Source organism: Ochlerotatus camptorhynchus, unplaced genomic scaffold (assembly GCF_037179485.1).
Source record: "Ochlerotatus camptorhynchus isolate MF236.1 unplaced genomic scaffold, CSIRO-AGI_Acam_v1.1 ptg000062l, whole genome shotgun sequence".
Taxonomy (NCBI): domain Eukaryota; kingdom Metazoa; phylum Arthropoda; class Insecta; order Diptera; family Culicidae; genus Ochlerotatus; species Ochlerotatus camptorhynchus.
In genome coordinates this window covers 12,583,201-12,605,638 of record NW_027040552.1, presented here as the reverse complement: position 1 = coordinate 12,605,638, position 22,438 = coordinate 12,583,201, and the positions used below count along the sequence as shown (strand labels likewise).

The following is a 22,438-nucleotide window of genomic DNA, read 5'->3' as shown; positions in this document are numbered from 1 at the left end:
TCCATCCACATATTTATCTAAAAAAAATGTTCGAAAACGGGACATAACGCATTTTAAACAAATTGAAAGAGCGGTGATAGAGTGTTCGTGAAAGGGGATTGAAATCCATAATGAGGTTTCGTTTAACTAGAAAATCGACGTTACTTACATTGAAAGCGATGAGCAAAGCAACGACGAGAAGATCCACAGCCAGCATTTCCTTCTAAGCGTGCTTATTTTTCATTATCATTTCTTGCTGATAGTCTAGCTAGGCGTTATAGAAATGAAGCGTTGAACACGTTTGTATGAGAGAAACAAAACTCGAGTTCATTTTAGAGCTTCGAAAATGTAGAGCCCTGATCGCCACTACAACAAGCTTCTTTACAAGATGTATGTAATTCGTACTCAACATAATCTGCAAAGCCACCCCAAGGGATTCTGGTCGTTGGTGAATGCGAAGAGGAAGGAAACTGGGCTGCCGTTTAAAATGTTTCTCGTCAATGAGGTTGCATTGACAAGTGAGGAAAAATGCAACTTACTTGCAAGGCACTTCTTGAGCGTCTTCTCGAATGACTCACCATTGCAATCAGAAATTGAGCGAGCCGTCCGTGATGTGCCAACCGACGTCGTAAACATGGATGTTTTTGCCGTAGATGTACAAATGGTTCTCTTTGTGATAAGTAAAACCAAATCCTCATTTTCACCAGGTCCGAGCGTTATTCCATCGGGTGTCCTGAAAAAAAAATGCTCCGATATCTTAGCTGCTCCGCTGTCCTTGCTCTTGAGGTGTTAAGGTGTTTGAGTCGCTTATAAATGAGAGACTGTTTGCTTCCTGCAAGCATTTCATAGGCAATACCAGCGCCTGCCGCGCCCGAACACAGGTCAAGAAAGGAAGGGGTAGGAATGTGTTGACGTGACACTCGCTTTGATGGAAGCCGAGGAGTCCTCTGCACTTCCACGAGGAATCACTGGGATATTGGGTAATAGGGTTGGGTTTGCAGCAGGGTTCGTTTTGGTAAACGATAAGCTGAATTGATGTCCTAACAATCATATAACACGAAGGAGCTTGGGATTGAACCCACGGTCTTCTGCTCTGTAAGCAAAAACGTTTGCCACTAGGCAGACGAGCTCCTTTTTTTATCACCGAGTTGCTGTTATTGTAGTCATGTTAAGAAATAACACGATTGACGAATCTTGATGTTGATGGGATTGAGATTAGACTCATGATGTTCTGCTCAGTAAGCAAAACCGGTTGCTCTAAGGCCACCGAGCCCCTCATATCACATTATAGCGTTACTCAAGTTTTTTATGACTATTCAGACCCGGCACCGACGACAACGAAACGTTTTACGAAATACACGATAAACAAGCGATCTAACCATACATTTTTAATATTAAAGGATCTGGGACCGTGTTTTTCTGCTCAGTAAGCAAGCCACTGCAACCGACGATCTTTGAAACCCTAAAAGCTATGAAAGAGGCCTTCATTAAGGTCCATTTTCACGCGACGTTCAATGTTTCGATTTTCTCTTTACGCATGGTTCAGGTAATCATAAAAAGCTATGACCGACTTGACGATTATTTAAGACCTGGTTGAACAAGCTATTCAAATGAAATTACGTTCTCGAATTTTACTTGGCATGTAATGAACAACAGAAATACGCGATAGTTCATATTTTCAGCGGTTGGTGGTTAATTTTAAATATACTAACGGTACTGCCTACGACTACGACGGCGATTACGACAGCGACAACAGCGAATTTGTAACTTACCATTTGTCTAGGATAAACACCTTTGCCCGGCACCTCCACTGGCTCTTCATGTCCGCTATCTGTCACTGTTTGCAAAATATCTAATAGCAATTACCTTCCAATATTTACCAATACTTCCTGTATTGCCATGGTCATCTGGGAGGAGGGGTCGCATCTAGTGCTTTCCCCAGGAACCGTTCACGGGCACCAGCTACTGCCCGTCCAGTCTTGGGCGTATCCAGCGAGCCATCCTTTAGATTATTTACAATCTCCGACACTCAATGCAAATCGCAGGCACACTTACGCTAGTTACAAAAAAACACACCCGTGCAAAAAAACGGATCAAATAAACGTCACTCTCGCGAAAACACCCGTCATCGTCGAACGGCAAAAAAAAGGAATCGATGGGCAATCTTGTGATACGGATTTCCAAAATCAACCGGGAATGCACGAATTTCACCACACCCAACTACGAAACACGTTCAGAAGCACTTTTGGTACACTTTCGTTCGAAAACACTTAATTTTTTTTTCAAAAATAGTTGCGAGTGAACCAACATCATCACCGCGTAAATAAACTGAAATTAAATTAATCGCTCGCGATGTCACAAATTTCTGGACCGGGAGAAAAAATCAAACAACGCAGATAGCGTCAAATCTTCTGTTGCTTGCAAACATGATTAATCATGTTTTCTTTCTCGATTCTAAAACTTCTCGGAAAGCGAGAAAACCACCACTCACACACGTATAACCGTCCGGGAGGCAGAGTGCCAGCGCTAATCCGGCAAATGCAGCCGAAAACTATGAAAGCTAATGCACGCACAAAACAGAGAAGAAGCTTAAGATACAACCGTATCCAAAGGCGTTCGAAACTCCCTTCCTGCAAGCATTTCATAAGTAGGGTTAACTACCCCATTTCCGGCTTATTAAGCACAACCCGCACTTAGTCTTTCTTAATCTAGCGCAGTTTAGCACCAAACGAAATGTTATTATTACTGATGGCTTCCAAATTTATTTACCTCTCCGTATGTACCGTAAGATTTGATAAAGAGAAACCAATAGTTGAGATATTGTTCAAAGTCTAACGCTGCTTCTTGACTCCAAACTCTGCCTGCGAAGATACTCGTAAGTTTTTGAAAACTCAGTTGGATCCAAAAACACACAAAATCAGTAATTTTAGGAATGGTAAAGATGGCTCTATTATTGTTGAGTGTGCAACAGGAGCTAATCTAAATGATGTAAACACTGGTATTGAAAGCAATCTGGGTGAAAAATATAGTGCTGTTGTTCCCACTTCGGTGCCAAGATTGAAAATAGTGGGCATGAGCGATCAGTATTCCTCCGATGTCTTCATTGACTACTTAAAAAGTCAAAATGAAGACATCGCTATAAATGATGTTAAAGTAGTGAACATGTTTGAAAATCCACGCTTCACTTACAACAAGTTTAGTGTTGTAATTGATGTCGATGTCGATACTTATAAATGTTTGTTATGTGCGAAAAAAGTAAATGTAGGGTTTGATCGGTGCTCGATAGTTCCCGCGATTAATGTGTTGAGATGCTTCAAATGTGGAGAATTTGGGCACAAGAGCATGGATTGCAAAAATTGTGATAGATGCTCTAGGTGCAGCCAACAACACAAAACGTCGGAGTGTACGTCAACTGTATTGAAATGTATTAATTGTTTGAAAACGAATAAAGAACGAAAAATGAACTTGGACGTCAACCATGCCGCATTTAGCTCGGAATGTTTGCTTTATAAAAGACTTTTTGATCAGAAGAAAAGCAGCTTGCGTTTCAATAAATAGCAGCCAAGTTCCAGGAATGTGAATCAATTCGATTTTTTATACTTGAATATTGCGGGGTTGTCAACAAACTACGTAGCATTACGTCAGATTGTTGAGGAAAAACGTCCTCTTTTAGTTTTCTTATCTGAAACTCATATTGTAGAAACTGAAGCTTTTGATCAGTATAGTATTCCGGGATATATTGTTGCTGCTTGTTTATCACATTCTAGACACACTGGCGGTGTTGCTATTTATGTCAAAGAATCAGTTCAATTCAACCTTCATACCAACGAAGTTATTGATGGCAACTGGTTCTTGGGCATTACAGTTGTACGTGGCATGAAGATGGGTAATTATGGTGTTTTGTATCATTCTCCCAGTTCTAGTGACCAGCGTTTTGTTGAAGTTTTAGAGAACTGGTTTGAGACATTCCTTGATTCTAGTAAATTAAATATATTGGCTGGTGATTTTAATATTAATTGGCGTGATAACCATAATTCGAATCATTTGAAGCGTTTAGCTGAGTTTTTTTTAATTTAAAGCAAACGGTAAATGAATATACGCGTATTTCCAGGCACAGTAGAACTTTAATTGACCACGTTTATTCCAATTTTGATTCCGTTTGTTCAGTTACGGATACTGATTTGAAAATAACCGATCATGAGACTTTAGTGATTAATGTCTTAGACCATGTTAACGATAACGATAATTTTGTAAAATTGAAGTGCTGAAGGAAATATTCGATACAGGCTGTTTCTAATCTTGTTGAGAGAAGCCTGGATTTTCCATTCGCGGCCGGTAACTTAGATGAATCTACAGCTGTTCTTAATAACGCTTTGAAAACGTGTACCAATCAACTAGTTGAGCAAAAGTTTGTTTCTTTGAAAAACTCGAACAGCTGGTACAATTTGGATCTTTTGCGTCTTAAACGGAAAAGGGACAAATTGTACAAAAAGTTTTGTAGATCTAATAATGACAATCATTGGACTAGGTACACAATCGCGCGTAATAAGTATTCACAATCGATAAAGAAAACTCGTTGTGAATATGTTCAAAGGAAGATTGATCAGCATCAAAACAACAGCAAAGAGTTATGGAAAATTTTGAAATCTTTATTAAAACCTTGGTAATTGATGATGAGACTATTGATCGCGTTCGGGAGATTAAATATCTTGGCGTGATTATTGATGACACACTTAAGTTCAACTCTCACATTGACAATGTCATCAAGAAAACTGCCAAGAAGTATGGAATTCTATGTCGACTGAAAAACGATTTAACTATTGCCAGTAAAATACAGCTATACAAATCAATCATCTCTCCTCATCTTGACTTTTGCCCTTCCATTTTATTTCTGGCCAATGCAACACAAATATCGAGATTACAGCGCTTGCAGAATAAAATAATGCGTTTGATTTTGAGATGTAATAGATTCACTTCCTCAACTTTGATGTTAGACGCCTTACAATGGTTGTCGGTGAAGCAAAGAATTGTATATTTGACTATGGTGTTCATTTTTAAAGTAGTTAACGGTTTGCTGCCTCGATATTTGTGTGATCGAATTGAAAGAGGAAGTAACTTTCATAGATATAATACTAGAAACGCGGTTGAAATAAGAACACCACATTTCTTGACTTGTGCTTCACTAAATTCATTATATTATAAAGGAATAAATGTTTTCAATTCGATGCCTAGACATATCAAACGTTTAGCAACACTTACAGAATTTAAAAGATACTGCATTTTACACGTTAAAACTCTCTTTTGAACAGTTATCCAGTGATTTTTTATGAATTGACAAATTATGTATCTTGACGAAGTTATCTCTAACGGATTATTTTATATGGATAGCTGTCATAACGACTTTTTTAATAATTATTGTAGCACTGCAAAAACTATTTCTGTTCGCCACGAGGGTTATGATGGATTTTTAATATTTGATTTAATAGTAGATTAATTAAAAAAAGTAGTCTACAAAGGTTTGAGCCTCGCGCGCGTATTACGTAGCTTATTTGAAAGATACCTTGAGTTAGTAGTAAGTTTTCTGACAAATGTTAGGGGTTCGTGAGCATTTCTGACATTGCTGAAAATTTGGAAAAACTGGGTATGCAAAAGTGCTTATATAGTCAAAGTCTACACATCCAGAAAATTTTATTGAAATCTGAGAGGGTGCTGCCAGCTTCGATTCGATTTGGCGCGAAATGCTTCAAAACCATCCATGAACCTTACCGACTACTATAACCATAACCATGTTTTCAAATCATAAATTAAATAGTTCCAATATAATTCCTTTCCCAAAAATGTATGGAGAAAGCAAGAATTTGGAATGGTAATGGTTCTTAACAACCTATTATTTGTAAGGTTCACCTCCAAAGGACCGTAATACAGAAGGTTAAAACTTTATCACACAAACGTTCATGTAAAGTTCCATAACCATTTCAGTTAAAGTTAAGCAGGGATTATAAACAATTTTTAACCATTTAAAATAATGGACAAGCAATGGTTCGCATTTATGCGGGCTCCAAGAATCTGGTTGGCACTCCACTCCATTGTCCAGTTACAACTTCAAAGATACATTGATGCACCCTACCACCCCAGTGTTTTTTGAATATACAGGATATTTTTTTATTTATATATATAGATATATATTGGGTTGTTTCGAAATAGCGTGCAGTCAATCCTCCCGTCAAAACAAACATCACAGCAAATGAGACTGATTCATATTTGAGTACCGTTCACTCAAACTCGCAAAAGCGTAAATCACTCGTAGAGTGAGTAAATTTTTATCAAATATGATAAAATGTTACTCATATTTGAGTGACAATTAAACATATATGAGTGACGTTTAATCATATTTGAGTAAACATTTACTCATTCCATGAGTTACTTACGTTTTTGTGAATATGAGTGATCGGGATACAAATATAAGTCATATTCATTTACCGTATAGGCCCTTCGAAAAACTATCAAGACAAACAATGCATTAGGTCCTAAGTAACATTGATCGATTCTCCTCGCCCACTTTCTTTTTTGTTAATAACTTAGCTACAAATCCGTTTCTTGTCGAGTTTACCGTATTAGATGCTAGATAATAGCTACTTGTTCGATCGTACCATCGGCGCCGGGCACTATTGGTTTTGAACTTGTATAGCGGCAACAACAAAAGCCCCCCGGTGCGTGATGGTGACCATGTGATCGACAGTAGAAAGAGCCGTCAAGTGTCCTCACACCACTATACCGATTAATGTATAGCTTGATCTTTCATGTTTTATTTACGGATGATTAGTATTTTGATTTGATATATTTTAGTATTCGAATGTTCGTTGTTTTGTGTTAGCTCATAAGGGAAGCTATTTATTGTGAATTTATTCTGTAAGCATACTAACTCCGAGCAGGCAGGATGCCTCTCGGAGGCAATAAAAGTAATATTGTAGTGCCGCCATGTGATGCTTGTAGATTATTGTGTGCTCTGAAACGACATCCTCCACCGCCTTGAAAACATCACAAAACACAACGTAGGGCCGCATCCTGGCCAAAACACTTCTTTTATCGATCTATGTGTTGGAAATAGCTGGAAGTATCTATACATGGCTGTGGGGATGCAATGTTACTTAGGAGCTAATACATTGTTCGGCTTGCTATCACTTGACTTTACAGTTCGTTATATGTGTGGTCGTTAGATGAACTATTTGGCTCGTGGTTTATGTTATCTGGATCAATGGAAATCACTATCTTTTTCATCCTCATCAGTTTTTACGCGAAAAGTGAAAGTAACGTCAACAATGTGGTTACATATGAATGATAAATAACTAAAAAGAAGCGCGATTCCACATGCCGATGCTTTATAGATCGAGGTTCATCTTCGATAGGACGAAGTTGCATCCATTTATGGACCCATTTTGAGTACAGTAGACCCACATTACATCCACGTACCTGGAATGTTTTCATGTTAAAATGGTGAGATTAAACAATTTTCAGTCGTGCCTAATCAATATCCAAATAATAAGAATATCTAAGCTTACATGTTCACAGTGAAATATTGACGGCAGCTCAATCATTACATCAGATAGCTTTCATATAAGACCGAGGTAAAGGACATAAACCTTATCATAAACATAAATTGTTACTTTTCAATTTTTCCAAATTTTCAAACACGTCGGAGCAAACAAACGTCAGGTCCGTTCGCACCTGTGGGGTTTCACTGGACCAACCGGATCTTAAATAGTGATTTCAACAGAACGGCTAGATGACACCTTTTACAACTAGTTTTATCATTGATTCGATAAAAAATATCCACAATAATCTAACATTTCGATGCTCTTATACCACAACAATTCAAAGATCTCACGAGAAAATTTCGGACCGCTCATCTCTTTGTTTGAAACATCCATAACGACGGTAACGTCTGGTGCATCAAAACAACACCCACCTCTCACGATCCATAACTCTCCGCGGTGAAATTTGGTTTTCTCTCTGCTTCACACAGTTTTCTTCAACATGGAAACCATAACACAATTTTCTCAACCTTCTCACCCGTGTTATGCTCTCACCCCCAAATTTTCCGTTCGGCAGTCTCACCAACAACGAGCGCTTTTCGACTCGTTAACCAATTTGCTTCGGCTACTTGACGACCATCACATGTTCTCTCGCGCTCACAGTCAACGAAACCTGACCTTCGTAACATTCGGCCCTACATAGGAACGAGAGAATGCCACGGTACCAACATATTCTGGCTGAGAGAGAGAACGATCGCCTAACGCTTCCGATTTCCTTTTCTCGATATGTTACGAACGATTCCTGGCCTGGCCTGGCGCCGCTAGGGGGGGTTTTCTGATGTGATCTGCCCGCTGCTGCTGTGCTCTCTGTTGGCGGATGCTCCTTTAGATGCGAATCGCATGCCGGTCGTTCAGGACGTGTACGCGCGCGTGATTTCGGGCCACAGTTTTTCGATTCAATTTCTGCGGAGGTGAATCTTTCGAGTTCCGGATGCGCAGCATAGTTTAACGGTGATTAGCTGCCTGTCTTGCGCGAGTAATCTGAACTTGTGGTTTTTCGGGTTTGCAGGTTTTGCTCAGCCGTGGATCGGAACTTAATGGCTTGATTATAACAGTGAAAGTGCATAGTTTTCGCGGAAGTGAAATTCACCCGGGTGCAGCAGATCCGTTGTTTTTGCAGGAGCTACTCGCCCTGTTGTGTTTTTTTTTTTTGGCTCGGGCGGTCGGTTATATTAGAATAAAGGGAAAACCGGTAAAAGCAAATATTTGAGTGTGCTCCAGCGAAATTGAATGTGCTGCTGACCGGTCCTGTGGGTCCTGACCTAGAGCGTGGGAGAGTGTGCAAGGGGTGGGAGTGTTGCGAGAATTGCGGGGCCAAGAGCTCGATGTCAGTGGAAAATTGAGTTGAAAGTTATTGGCGAGTGGAGTTCACGTGCTTGGAAATATTTGCTGCAGCACCGTGGTGTGACCGTACTCTACATACCATAAATTGGCCGAGAAGATCCAGCGAAAGAAAAACGAATGGTGCAATTGCAAACGCAGAGGAAAGAAGTGCAGTAAAATAGTTTATGAATGGAAAAGGGCATACCGAAAGAAAGAAAAATAAAAACCAGTTCAGCGTCATTTATTCTGCGAAAATATACTGAAGCAGTGCACGAAAGCTGTGGAAAATAAATATATTTCCGAAACGGGAGAGAAAAAAAAAAGTGTGATGGTGAAAAAGCAGGGTGCTCAAACAAATGGCCCAATAATACAGTGAATCCTGTCGGGTAATGAATATATATTGAGTGAGACGTGGATTCCATCGCGTAGCATCGGTGGATTGTGCACGGGGTGAGGCGAGTGAAAAGTGATTAATTGGCTATTAATTGAAGGACACAGTTACAGAATCGCTTTTGATTGAAATCAATTCGATTCGGACGGCTAGGGGGAGCAGGAAGCCGCGCAAATATAACAAAGAAATTCGAATTGAAACGCAGCAGGAAGCACGTCACGCAGTTCCGGTGATTCATCGATATCGGCCTGTGGGAGAAAATATTTACGGTAGGCAATATACCATCATTTTTTGAATATGGGCCATAATTGAAATTCATTTATGCTGTATTGTCCCCGGTATGTAAATATTTATTATTTATATGGAAATGGGTGTGGAGCTGAGGTGGTTTCCAACGAATGACAGATCGGGGCGTTTTAAGCTCAAGGGGCTTTGCCGGGTTTATGGAATGCGTTTCGATTAAAATGTATGAATGTTTAAGCTTTGAATTTATTTTTTAAATACAGTTAATGTAATGCATTGAAAATCCATTACGGCGCTCTTCAGATTGTACCGATCTTGTTCAAACATAAGGATTCTTTGAATTTTGTTTTTTTTTGTTTTTGTAGAATTCAAAACAACTGTGACAGTTTCATTAATCATTGTCAAAACCAGAATCAATAAAGGGGAAGTCCCTTAAAAACCACCTGAGAGCAGGCATAGGATGGTTTTTCTTTTTTCAAGGAGATATGTTTTCAGCTGTTCAAAATCTTAATAAAATTCAAAGTGTGAGCAATGATGAATTTATGTCTAAAATACTTAGTACTAAGTGTGATGCCATAAGTAAGTCAGTAACTCTTTTTGGAGATGTTTATTTCGACGTGCATCCAATTACAAGAGATCTCTGTTCCCGCTGGATTATGATACTTGGTTCTTTCAAGGTGATTCTTTTTATTTATATTTTACTAGCTGAGTGTGCTCAGCCTTGCTCGGGATTCAATACAAGCTTGAGTTTATGCGCCGATTCTTAAAAACATGCTATATTTGTCTGTTTCATTTGTATGGGAGCCCCCATTACAGAGAGGGAGGGGTCTCAAACCATCATAAGAACCTTTCCAGGCGCCAAAAACCCCTGCATACAAATGTTCACGCCGATCGGTTCAGTAGTTTCCGAATCTATAAAGGTCAGGTAGACATGCAGAAGTGCATTTATATATATATAAATATATATATATACAGCAATTCCATAGAAAAAAGTTATAGTGGGTCTCAGAATTTCATGAAAATTGGTATAGTTCTTCCTTATCAAAAAATATTAGACTCGTATTTTTTTATTGCGCCATTAGGGTGACCATTTCCGTGTTAGGGTGGTCCAAAAAATCATTTTTTTTTTCAAAAATGTCTTCTTTCAAAACATTATAACTTCTGAACCTCTTGACCGATGTTTACGATTGACCCTTCAAATGAAAGATGTTTTAATGTAGTTTTAAGAAAAATTATGAAACACTCAGAGATATTTGATTTTGTAGGAAAAAAATATGTTACAAATGCTTTTTCTTGATTTGCACTGCGAGGGTCTTCAACAACTTCTTATTTTAGTATTTTTAATTGAAAGATCATTTAATTTTACATATAATATCAAAAAATTAGCGATTTCGGAGAAGCAGTTTTGGAGATACAATTTTTTTTAAATAAAAAATTATTGTTCCGCAATATATGCACCACACGTGCATGGAAACGATGAAGACGCAAGGTAGTTCACAATGCGTCTCCATCGAGTCACAGCAGCTGTGACTAATGAAATCTATGAGTAACTTACAAGCTGGGTGCAACATTCAGTTCAGCCTGGAGGATGTCCATAAACCACGTAGACCAATTTTTAAACATTGCAGATCCTACCTCCCCCCTCGTATACTTTACTAAAATTTTAAAATATTTTTACCGAGCGTATACTGTGGCTGGACTCCCCTCCCCCATTGAAGTCTTCGTGGCTTTAAAACAGGCCCCAGTTTGACATTATTAATTTTGGTATCAAAATTCTGGGAGAAGTACTTAAATGCTACAAATAATGACGAGGTCGAAGAAAAATAAGTAAAACATGAAGCATTTATTTTCTTTAATTACAATTTCACACATTTTTCTGCCGTTGAAAATGAATACCGTTTGACAATAATATACTTTTCGTTTTGAGGCTTAAAACTATGGAATGACTGTGTCCCCGAAATTTGGTTCACATGTATATAACGGTTTTTCAATTTTCTTTCCATTTTATTGTAATCGGATTCCGAAAAAAACTGATAGTGTATTTTTGAATCTGGCTTAGAAATAGCCCATGAGTAAAGTTCTTGGGCCGTTGTTATATGGTGGCCTTGCAAACTCGCTTTCGCAGCGTGTCGTTTTAATACTCCTCCCAAAGCATCACAAGGGCCCTTTCCATGACAAGTTGCGAAAAAATTCCCCTCGGCAGCAATGCCAAAATCTTTTTGCATGTTGCATAAATTAAAAGCGGTCATCTTATTTTTATATTGGCTTCCTGATCCATCTAAGAAAAAGTAAATCTGTTGTAAGCTTGGCAATTTACATTTTATGAACGCTAGACAATGCGTAAGAAATAAACGAACTGCGACATGATTATGTTTAGTGAAATCAGCAATTGCAATAAAACTAGTAAATTTCAAATCGTTAGATTCTTCGTCTTTAAAATAAATAGCACAAGGGTGAATAGTACATTGGGCGTTCGCCCAATGAAAGCCTTGAACTGCATCCTGCACAACGAAAGAATAATTCTCCGACAAATCACAGATTATGATGCATTCTGTAGCTTTCAAATTGCTTTTGACGTGTTTCATGTAATTTGCCTGTTGCTCAGCTATAAAGTTATGCGGCAATAAATTGAATAATTTTTCTAAAAAAGTATCAATAAATTCCTGTGTGTCCATTTCAACTAAGTCCATAATGCATCTCTCTACTTGACGCCATTGTTTGAATTGTATTGATTCAACATGTCCGTTACTAAGAATAGTCATTAGTTCTGTGGCCAAAATTTGCGTTCCTGAACAATTTTTGCAACACTGCAGCCAGGATTGTTCACTTGGATTTTGACAAATTATTTTTTTAAACAAATCGTGATAGGAATCAACACCATCTGGGAGTCATTGTCTGCTTTGTAGTGTTTTAAAAATAAGTTTAACGTTCTGATGATATATACAAACGCATACGGTATGCGTACCACTTGTCCCTGCCAAAATGCAGTGTTTCGGACGGTTACTGGCGAACATGGAAAATCCTATTTTAATATCAGGATATGTATTTTTAAAGATGGAGTACGCCTCCTGCAAGTACAAAACTAATCTTCTTTGTACGTAGATTTCACCTTCATCATTTTTAGATATTAAATAATCTCTTTTCCCCGGACAAACACGACTTATATCGTCACTATTGTAAAAATCACGAACAAGCATTATCGTTGGTTCTCCTAATGAAGCTCTGCTTAACCTCTTTACAGGCACCGACATTATTCCTTTCTCTTGCTGCAGTGCTTTTGCTTGGTTGGCCATATGTTGGGAAACATTGAACTCCTTCATAATTCTATATGTAGACCAACTTTTGGGAAGTGTGGTTAAAATCCTGTATCGCTCATTGCTGTCTCTTGTTTCTTTATATTTATCCTTAAGTTGTATAAGGAATTCATTTTCGTCCGACAAAGGTGCGTTGTAGGTGGTAACGATCGATTCAGAACTGGTTGTTTCCACTGATTCTGAAAATAAATATAAAAAATGATTGATAATTAGAAAAAAAAAACATACAAATGATTTATTTTTTATTATTTACCTTGGCAGGGAAAAGGAACCATTCTGGAAGGTCCCGCAACGGAAATTGATTCAATGCTGGTTGCTTCGATGGACTCTGAAAAATGATTGCAAAAAAGAAAAGTTTAAGTTAGTAGTTAAAAGAAAAGAATTGAAATTTAAACAAGAATCACATGAATTTTCAAATAACGTACCTGCAGCAGCGATTCTGGATGTTCCTGCAACGGCTTTTTCGGTCACGGCATCATTGGGTTCATATAGTTTGTGGTAGCATCGTTGACAAATGAAGGAGCTACTCTCATCTATTTTAATCTTTTTTTCCACTGCATAATCGTACAATTTATTGGTGATTTTTCTGGCACATGAACTCAACATCCAAACATCACACATTGAACACTTACGTTTCATTTTTAGATATTCTTCAAGTCAACTGTTCTAGTAGGAAACTTTGATTTCTAACTGATCATTTCTTTCATAACATTCGTTGTTATATCGTACCTACGAGTGAGTGATATACCTACGAGTCTAAGCTGTAACTCATAGGTATATCACCTGTTCGTAAGCAATGACGTCACTTCAAACAGCTGTTTGAGGTAAATAGATGAATATTGCGAATAAATACAAACACCACCAAACATTTCCAAACGTCACTAACACCGCGAAGCCTATTGGGCTGGAGCTTATATAAAAGTCATTGCCTACGAACGAGTGATATACCTATGAGGTACAGCTTGGACTCTTAGGTACTGATGCAACATGCAAAAAAATTTTGGCATTGCTGCCGTGTGGCATTTTTTCACAACTTGTCATGGAAAAGGCCCTATGGGAGGAGTATTGAAACGAAACGCTTTAAAATTTGAGTATACGAAGGAAAAGGTAGGATCTGCAATGTTTAAAACTTGGTCTACGTGGTTTATGGACGGCCCGCAGGTTGAACTGAATGTTGCACCCAGCTTGTAAGTTACTCATAGATTTCATTGGTCACAGCTGCTGTGACTCGATGGAGACGCATTGTGAACTACCTTGCGTCTTCATCGTTTCCATGCACGTGTGGTGCATATATTGCGGAACAATAATTTTTTATTTAAAAAAAATTGTATCTCCAAAACTGCTTCTCCGACATCGCTAATTTTTTGATATTATATGTAAAATTAAATGATCTTTCAATTAAAAATGTATGTATGTATGTATGTAAGGTAGCCACCATCCCTTCGAAGATCTTGTCTTGTATGCAGCTCCACTTAATAGCAAGATCAATTTGAGCTACCGATCTGAATTCACAATATCGCTGTATGAAGGGCCAAAAACGGTGGGGTGGACCCGTAAGCAGAGACACTTACGCGAAATCCACGGGAATTTAAGAATCTCCTTCCAACGATACGATCCAACAAATCGAATAACGCAATTCGCAATACTTATTAAGCTTCCTACAGGATGGTTTGTTAAGAAGGGCGCGTCAATCTCACTGAAACTGTTGGAGTAGAATTCACACCATCACAATCGAATCGGTAGGATAAAGAAAATGATAGTGTTTATTCCCTCCTAGACTCCGGTTGTCATACCACTCCAATCGTCCAGTTTCAGGTCAAATGATACCCTGATGCTCCCTCCCAACCCAGTATTTATTTATATATATAGTAAACATATGTAATGGAGAAATGAAATATATCAGAACATTAAAATACGTAATAATGAAAATACATTTATATGGATAAAAAAACTGGTATTCCGCAATGAAAATAATAATTATTTTACATACAATATGATGCAGCTCTATGTCTCCTCAGCTCCCAATAAGGAAGATGTAACCCTGAAATTTCCAACAAAAGACATCTTTCAATTAAAAATACTAAAATAAGAAGTTGTTGAAGACCCTCGCAGTGAAAATCAAGAAAAAGCATTTGTAAGATATTTTTTCCTACAAAATCAAATATCTCTGAGTGTTTCATAATTTTTCTTAAAACTACATTAAAACATCTTTCATTTGAAGGGTCATTTAATTTTACATATCATATTAAAAAATTAGCGATGTCGGAGAGGCAGTTTTGGAGATACAATTTTTTTTAAATAAAAAATTATTGTTCCGCAATATATGCACCACACGTGCATGGAAACGATGAAGACGCAATGTAGTTCACAATGCGTCTCCATCGAGCCACAGCAGCTGTGACTAATGAAAGGTATACATATATATATGCAGATATTTACTGTCGTCAATCAGATGTAGACCATTTTGTTACATAAATAATTACATTCTTTGTTTTTTTTAAATAATAATCAATAAATAAAAAAAAAATTAAAATACATAAAGCAATGTTTGCCTTAATAATATTCTATTTTCAGGTGTTAAAATTACGACTTAAATTTAAGTGGTGTTTGGTTTTTGCCATTGATCATTTAAGGGTCTAAATTTGGCATAATTTGTACGATGGTGGTTTGTAAAAAAATATTCCGATTGCGCAGTTGTCGGGAAGGCACATAAAAATATAGTTTTGATAATAGTTCTTCTGAATCAATGCGGTGTAAAACGATATGGTTTAATAATGATATCAGTGTAAATTCACGACGCTCTTTTAATGATTGAATGTTGATTAGCATGCACCGTGCTTCATAAGACGGAAGAGGTAAACTTGTCCAAGATAATTTACAATAAGAATGGCTTTTGTACCGATTCTAGTCGTTCCTCGTGCGTTATTGAATAAGGTAACCAAACTATGCTGCAGTATTCCAGTACTGACCTCACATAGGCAATGTACATCATGAAAATTATAGCTAAATCGTTTAATAAAGCCAAGCATGTTGTTTGTTGTGTTGATAATTGTATTATAATGATCACTTAATGTTAGTTTGGATAGCATGAGCATGATTGACCACCCACGGTTGCTACTCTGTTATTGCCAGATCAGCTGAAATTACACACAGAACCAATAGACGATACCTGAGGATTAGCAATCATCCTCAATCCGGCCACGCTCGAACGCAGGTCAAGAAAGGAATGGGTAAGAATGTGTTGACGTGACACTAGGGTGTGCAGCAGGGTTTGTTTTGGTAAACAATAAGGTGAATTGACGTCCTAACCATAGGGAGGCGTTACTGTATAAATACATAAAAAGGAAAGATCTCACTTAAATAACCAAGTGGAGCTGCACCAATAGCAACAGGCATTCTCGTACATTTTCTTCAAGCTATCGCAGGTATTTCATTCAAACACAGACGTCGAAATTCCGGAACCAACTCGTAGATATATAATTACTAAAATATAACAAAATACAAACAACTTTGTTTTTAGTCACTCAATTTCATTAAATTCAAGCTATATATAAATATGTGACTTTCACTGTATGATTGAACTCAACTTTTCCTATATAATAAATCCGAAATTTAAGTAAAGAATCAATTTGTGAAATAAATCAAGGTATTTGAGCATACAAGAGTAATAAAAACAAGTAACCATGAATTTCTTGAAATATCAAAACTCTACATAGGTAAGACAATTTTAAAACATTGATCTAATGTATGATGATATCCAATTTATTCTTTGGGTGATCCAAATTCTGAAAACCATCGATCATATGATATTATAATAAAATAAAAGGTAAATAACAATGATATGCTATTTTATACACCTTCTGGTCCTGCAGGATCTGCAGTACAACCAACAATCAATACGAAACTATAGATTTGAAATTGGCTCACTACTTGACTAGCCTATTGGTCCCAAGCAAATCGATTAACGTACCCCATTCTAGTCGAAATTCTATTACTACGCACTAAGATTTTTTACAAGGATTAGTATTTTTTTACTGGGCTATTGAATTGCTGAAAAAGTTGGTAAAAATTTAAATTACCGTTATCCGTAAGGAATCAATGAAATCGACCATCTTTATGTTCTATCATTAAATGGAGTTAGCAGAACTAAGTATGTCCATGTTCAGAACAAATTTTCTCATTATTAAATTTTCCACAGATTTTTAAACTTTTTCCGATCAGTTTCGCAATTCAAAAACTCAGTAAAACCGTACTGAATCGCTTTGTAATTTTGACAGATAAAATGAGGGGTCGCGGATCTCCCTATGTTTCGAAGGGTGCATCGATAAGCTTGGGACCGAAGAAAGTACCAGAGCTGAGCCATAAAGTTGAGCACGTTTAATCGGAACCTTCTGGCCTTAAACTTACCTCTATGGTATTATTGCACTTGCCACACAATATATGTACAAATTAATGCATTGGTTGGCATAGAGAAAGTTCTCAATTAATAACTGAGCATCTAGAACACTAATTTAAGAGTCAGCAAATCGTACGCTGAAGAAGAATAACAAGCCTAGGAGAAGAAGAAGTATCAGCTACGTGCATTCAGGAATGCACTAATATATTGACTTTTTAAATTGGGAAGTGTAAAGTAGACCCTACACGATTGCTTGTATTGGCAATAATTGTATTGTCAATACATTCTATATTGACGTCAATACATTGATATTGACAATATTTCTACATTCACATCATCAGTATTATTTTCAATAATTCCCCTTTGCGTCAATATATTGATACCTGTGGGGTTCACTTAATGTGAAAAAGGACGCTACCGTTCCCGCTCACTTGTCAAACGGGATGATTCGTGTTTTGTACGGAATTGAGGAAGACAGAACCCGACAAAGATTGTGCAGAACCCAACGTTATCCAGAATTTAACGACTTCTCTACATCTAGAACGAGAGGTAATTAGTATTTTCAATTTAAATTTGTCGACTGACACAATCCAGCCAACTACTTCGAACACAATTAGGAACAGAAATTTTGGTGTATTGTCAAAATTTCAATCGTATGAAAAGTGCGACTAAGCTTAACAAAATCCAAAGTAAAATTTTCCGGCACGAATGCCACGATGATGGTAAAGTGTCGTTAGTAAATAAAAAAAAGTAGAAGGGTCTGTGCCAAGGGGCACGAACGGAAGCTTGACGTAGGACCGCTAGTGGACCGAATAAATGTGAAAAGCATTTAGTTCTTTTAATTGATCAATTATCTATTATCTAAACTCTTTCCGTTTTTGAATTGTAGGCTTACCAAATTTGTAGTATTTTTTTCAAAAAGAAAATTCATTAAGCTCAATCAAAATCACTTGCACCCCTGCTTCCAAGTTTGGTTACAAGATTACAAATCTGGAGAGCATTTTGTGTTTTTGTGTGGGGGCTTGTGGTTCTGAATATGGACAAACAAGCACAGATAAATTCTATTCCGACTCTTTACTGATGTAAGCTGAAAAGGGCCGTTTTATTGAAGAGGACATCCATGGCCACTTACGCTTGGCGTGTTTAGTGTGACAGCATCTTGGACCTCATTGTCCAGGAACACCTTTAGCAAACCTCGTAGATCAGACCGGAAAAAACGTTTGACACCACCACGACGAGCCAGACGACCGATGGCGGTTAACTCGAAGAACTTTGCGATGACGCTTGGCGCCTCCTTTACCAGACCTTTTCCTCCTTTGCCACGACCAGTCAATTGTTGCTTGTTAGGTGTGAAGAAGTGGACTAGCCACCACCTTCCTACTGCTGCTATTGCTGTTCACCACGCCGTCCGAAGCGAAAATGAGCTAATGACATACAGCAGCGCTCTTTATATCTTTTCAGGTTAAAGCAGAATGATGTACAACCAAGTGTTATAAAAGCTACAAAGACTCCTCCCATTATGAGTAGTATGCTATCAAGTAGCGACACTGGCTCTTTTCCTTTGGTGTACACGGCGAATGAGAACGACCCAAATTTGAGTTTAGTTCACTCATAATCGCCAAAAGTGCAGGAACTCAGCGATGAGTAAATTTGTCTCATGAATTCCTGTGGAAAACCTAAAAAATCTGCCAGAAAATGAAGAAATTGACGAAAATTTTATTCAGTCTCGGAGTAGTACTAATAGATTGAATGAATCCAATCTTTACTTTTCTCAAAATCGGGATTTTTTTCCTGGAAAATCCTGGAAAAACCTGGGAAACCATGAGGCAAATTTACTCATCGCTGAGTTCCTGCACTTTATTTCTTATTTCTGGAATAACTAAACTCAAATTTGGGTCGATCTCATTCGCCGTGATATCACCCCAGCAGGCCTGGGTCCAATCTCAGTCGGCGCCACCGGCATGTTCTAAGGCATAACATCTCTGATCACGCATTCCTTCGGGAAGTAAAGCTGTTGATCCCCGGTTGAGTTTATGGGTCGTTTGGTAGGGTCCAGGTGTGGGAGCAGCCTGCCTGGCGTCGGTAACATTGGAGCTCAGTAAGGAAAACAAATCTCGTGTCACTTTTCAATAGGTCCTATCTACATTGATCGATTCTCTTCATCGACACTCTCTTTCGTAAATAACTCGGCTTCACAAATGTTTCCTACTGTCTTCGTCGAATTAGATGCTAGATTGTTGCTTCTTCCATCGAAAATATCCGGCCGTGGCGATTCAAAGTTCATCAAGGTTGATCAAAACAATTTGTACCCCTGCTTCCAGTTCGATTACATGAGCATTTTGTGTGATCGTTGGTTCTGAATATGGACAAACAGGCAGATGAATTCTATTCCTATTTTTTACTGTAATAAGCTTGGTGGCCCTGAAAAGAGCCGTTTTGATGCCAAAGTTGGTGATGATTTAACCTCCGAAACCAAACAGAGTGCGTCTCTGCCACTTCAAAACATAGATAACATCCATGGCCGCTTACGTTTGGCGTGTTTAGTGTAGGTGACAGCATCACGGATCTCATTTTTCAGGAACACCTTCAGCACACCTCGTATCTCGAAGAATTTGCGTTTGGTTCTGGATATGGCGATGAGTGTGCAAAATATTACGCAATTCCATCCTCCCTATTCGAGCGCGCCCGAGGATCGGAGGCGAATGCCACTTCGACTTGTTTCGTCTATTTACTACTCTCTGACGACTGTGCTGGGGAAGCAGCATATACATGTAGGTAATTGGTGGATTTGTTAGTTAATTCGACGCTTTTGGACAATGCTGGACATTTACCAGTTTTTCAATAGTTTCTTGTTGAAAATCAACATTCGGAAGCACTGTTATCGATGCATAGCCATATATCTGATCGATTGGAGAGAAAATTATTGAAATTGGACCAGGGTCAGCTGAGTTATTAACGTTCAAAATCTTTCTTAATTTGTTACATGTTCCATTTTCGGTTTTCACAAAGTGTACCCCTATATAGAAATCAAAAACGTAGTCCTACGTCAAAAATAGTAAAATTTTGTGTTGTTCCTTTCGAATAATTTTGGAAAATGCAACCAGTTGGGATGAAAGTGTTAGACGCGAAGAAGATTTTGTAAATAGTTACAATGTTTTATGGAATGACCGAAATTTTCGAATAACTGAAAAGAACACCGCGTTTGATTGTGGGGTTTGGAGGTTTTGACGACGAAATATGAAGGAGAAAACAATCGTTTTAAAACCCAATAGAGTTCGGTCAAGATAGGTTAAGAGATGTGCAATATGTATACGCTGATAAAATCGTCGCGTCAGTCGTAGTTTATACTTAGTGAAACGTCGCGCAAAAGTAGAATTCAATCAAGGCATAAGCGCTTTTTCGTAGCTTTTTTGTCTCCAGGTTTAAAAGATCATGGGTAGTATTCAGCAAAAAATAAATTTTAATATATACTTCAATCATGTCAAAAACTCATGTATTTTTATGACCACAAAAATAAACAAATGCAGTTAAAACAACGTAATTTCAGTGCATGCAGTGTATAAATGATAATGTTGACCATTTTGGAAAGTAATATAACACCATATTTTGGACACGATTGAAGTGCAGCCACTTCGATGAGATATCAAAATTATTTTTTTGCTGAGTAATGGACGATCGGCATAATAAACGAGAAGCATCATGTACACTCACTCATGTAGAGGCTGACTTAAAGTAAATTGGTACGCACAAAAAGCCCCGTAATTCGTGATTCAATAAGTTTAAAAAGTCCATTAATGGTTGCTTTACAGTAATGTTATTAAAACTTCAAAGTTACAGTTCGAACGAAATCTCGGACCTTCCTATCAATGGAGCCCATCAGCGCCAGCACAGTGGAAACTGACACGGAATCAGTTCATTTCTACCAGTTTGCCCGCATTTGCTGGATGTCCTTGACTGCCCCGCCGCTTCGTCGAAGTTGCTGCTTTGAAATTGCCCAGTATTTTTCGATTGTTCGAAATTCGGGCAATTCGGAGGATTCATTAGCTTGGGGACAAAATCGATCTTGCAGGCAGCATACCACTCCAGAACTACCTTGGAGTAGTGGCAGCTGGCCAAATCGGGTCAAAATATGACTTTGTTCCTATGCTTGCGGATGAACGGCAATACATGCTTTTTCAGGCATTCTTCGATGTAAACTTGGGATGTCATCGTTGAGAATGTGATGAATCGTTCCGTTTTCGGGCCACAACTGCAAATCGCTTGCCAAATCATGGCCTTCTTTGCGAACTTGTCGGTAAACACAAACTTGAATCTTCCCGGCACATCCCCACGTCCAAACACGATGTAAAAGTTTTGACCGAGAAGCTGTTTAAAATTGAGTTTGACGTATGTTTCGTCATCGATCAAAGTGCAGCCCTTGTGTTTCGTACAAGAGCCTTGCACGCTTTTTGACCACGGAATTCTGCTTCATGTGCCGGTTCGGATGTTTACTGGCTTTGTACGACTTGTATCCTTCCCTGGCAAGGATGTTCCGCACCGTTTCTCGGAAAAAAATCCGTTCCCGAAAACGGGAACGGACCGTGAACTAAAAATCACGGCCAGCTATCCAGAACAAAATTGTCTCAAATATACACCGTGAACTATGGTTCACGGCTGTGGTTCACGAATATGGGAACTCTTTTTTTTCCCGTGTTGAAAGTTGGCGTTGTACCTTCTGACCACATCTTGGATCGAAAGGCCGGGGATGGCTTTAACGCACTTCAACACCTTGCTGTGCAGCTGAAGATCCCTGGTTCCAGTTTTTTTTCGTAGGTCCGCTGATTCCTTGTGTGTGGTTCTTGTGCTGGTTTGGTGCTAGTCACGTGGGTCACACTCCTCGACAATGGGAAATTATTGAATTTCACTTACAACTGATCTAGTTGCTCAAACGCTGAAATAATGTTATATGAGGTTGATATGATAACGATTAACAAGTCTGTTTTTGTTGTGATAAAATTGGTTTTGTTGTATGGCAGATATTCAACTATAAATTTACCCTATTTTGTATTTTTTTTTTCACAACTCTATCTTTCGTAAATTGAGCATGAGCATGAGCATGATTGACCGCCCACGGTTGCTACTCTGTTATTGCCAGATCAGCTGTAATTACACAGAGAACCAATAGACGATGCTTGGGACTAGCAATCATCCTCAATGTGTA

The 22,438-nt window shown here is 38.2% G+C and overlaps 1 protein-coding gene across 1 annotated transcript in view; it reads left to right on the top strand.

The window, feature by feature from the left end:
- Positions 1-8,429: 8,429 nt before the first annotated feature.
- The window catches only part of LOC135696859 (uncharacterized), a 616,504-nt gene continuing 602,495 nt past the window's right edge, over positions 8,430-22,438 (top strand). The window contains exon 1 of the mRNA XM_065216396.1: positions 8,430-9,554. The gene's annotated coding sequence lies outside the window, so the exon portion shown is untranslated. The remainder of the gene's footprint in view (positions 9,555-22,438) is intronic.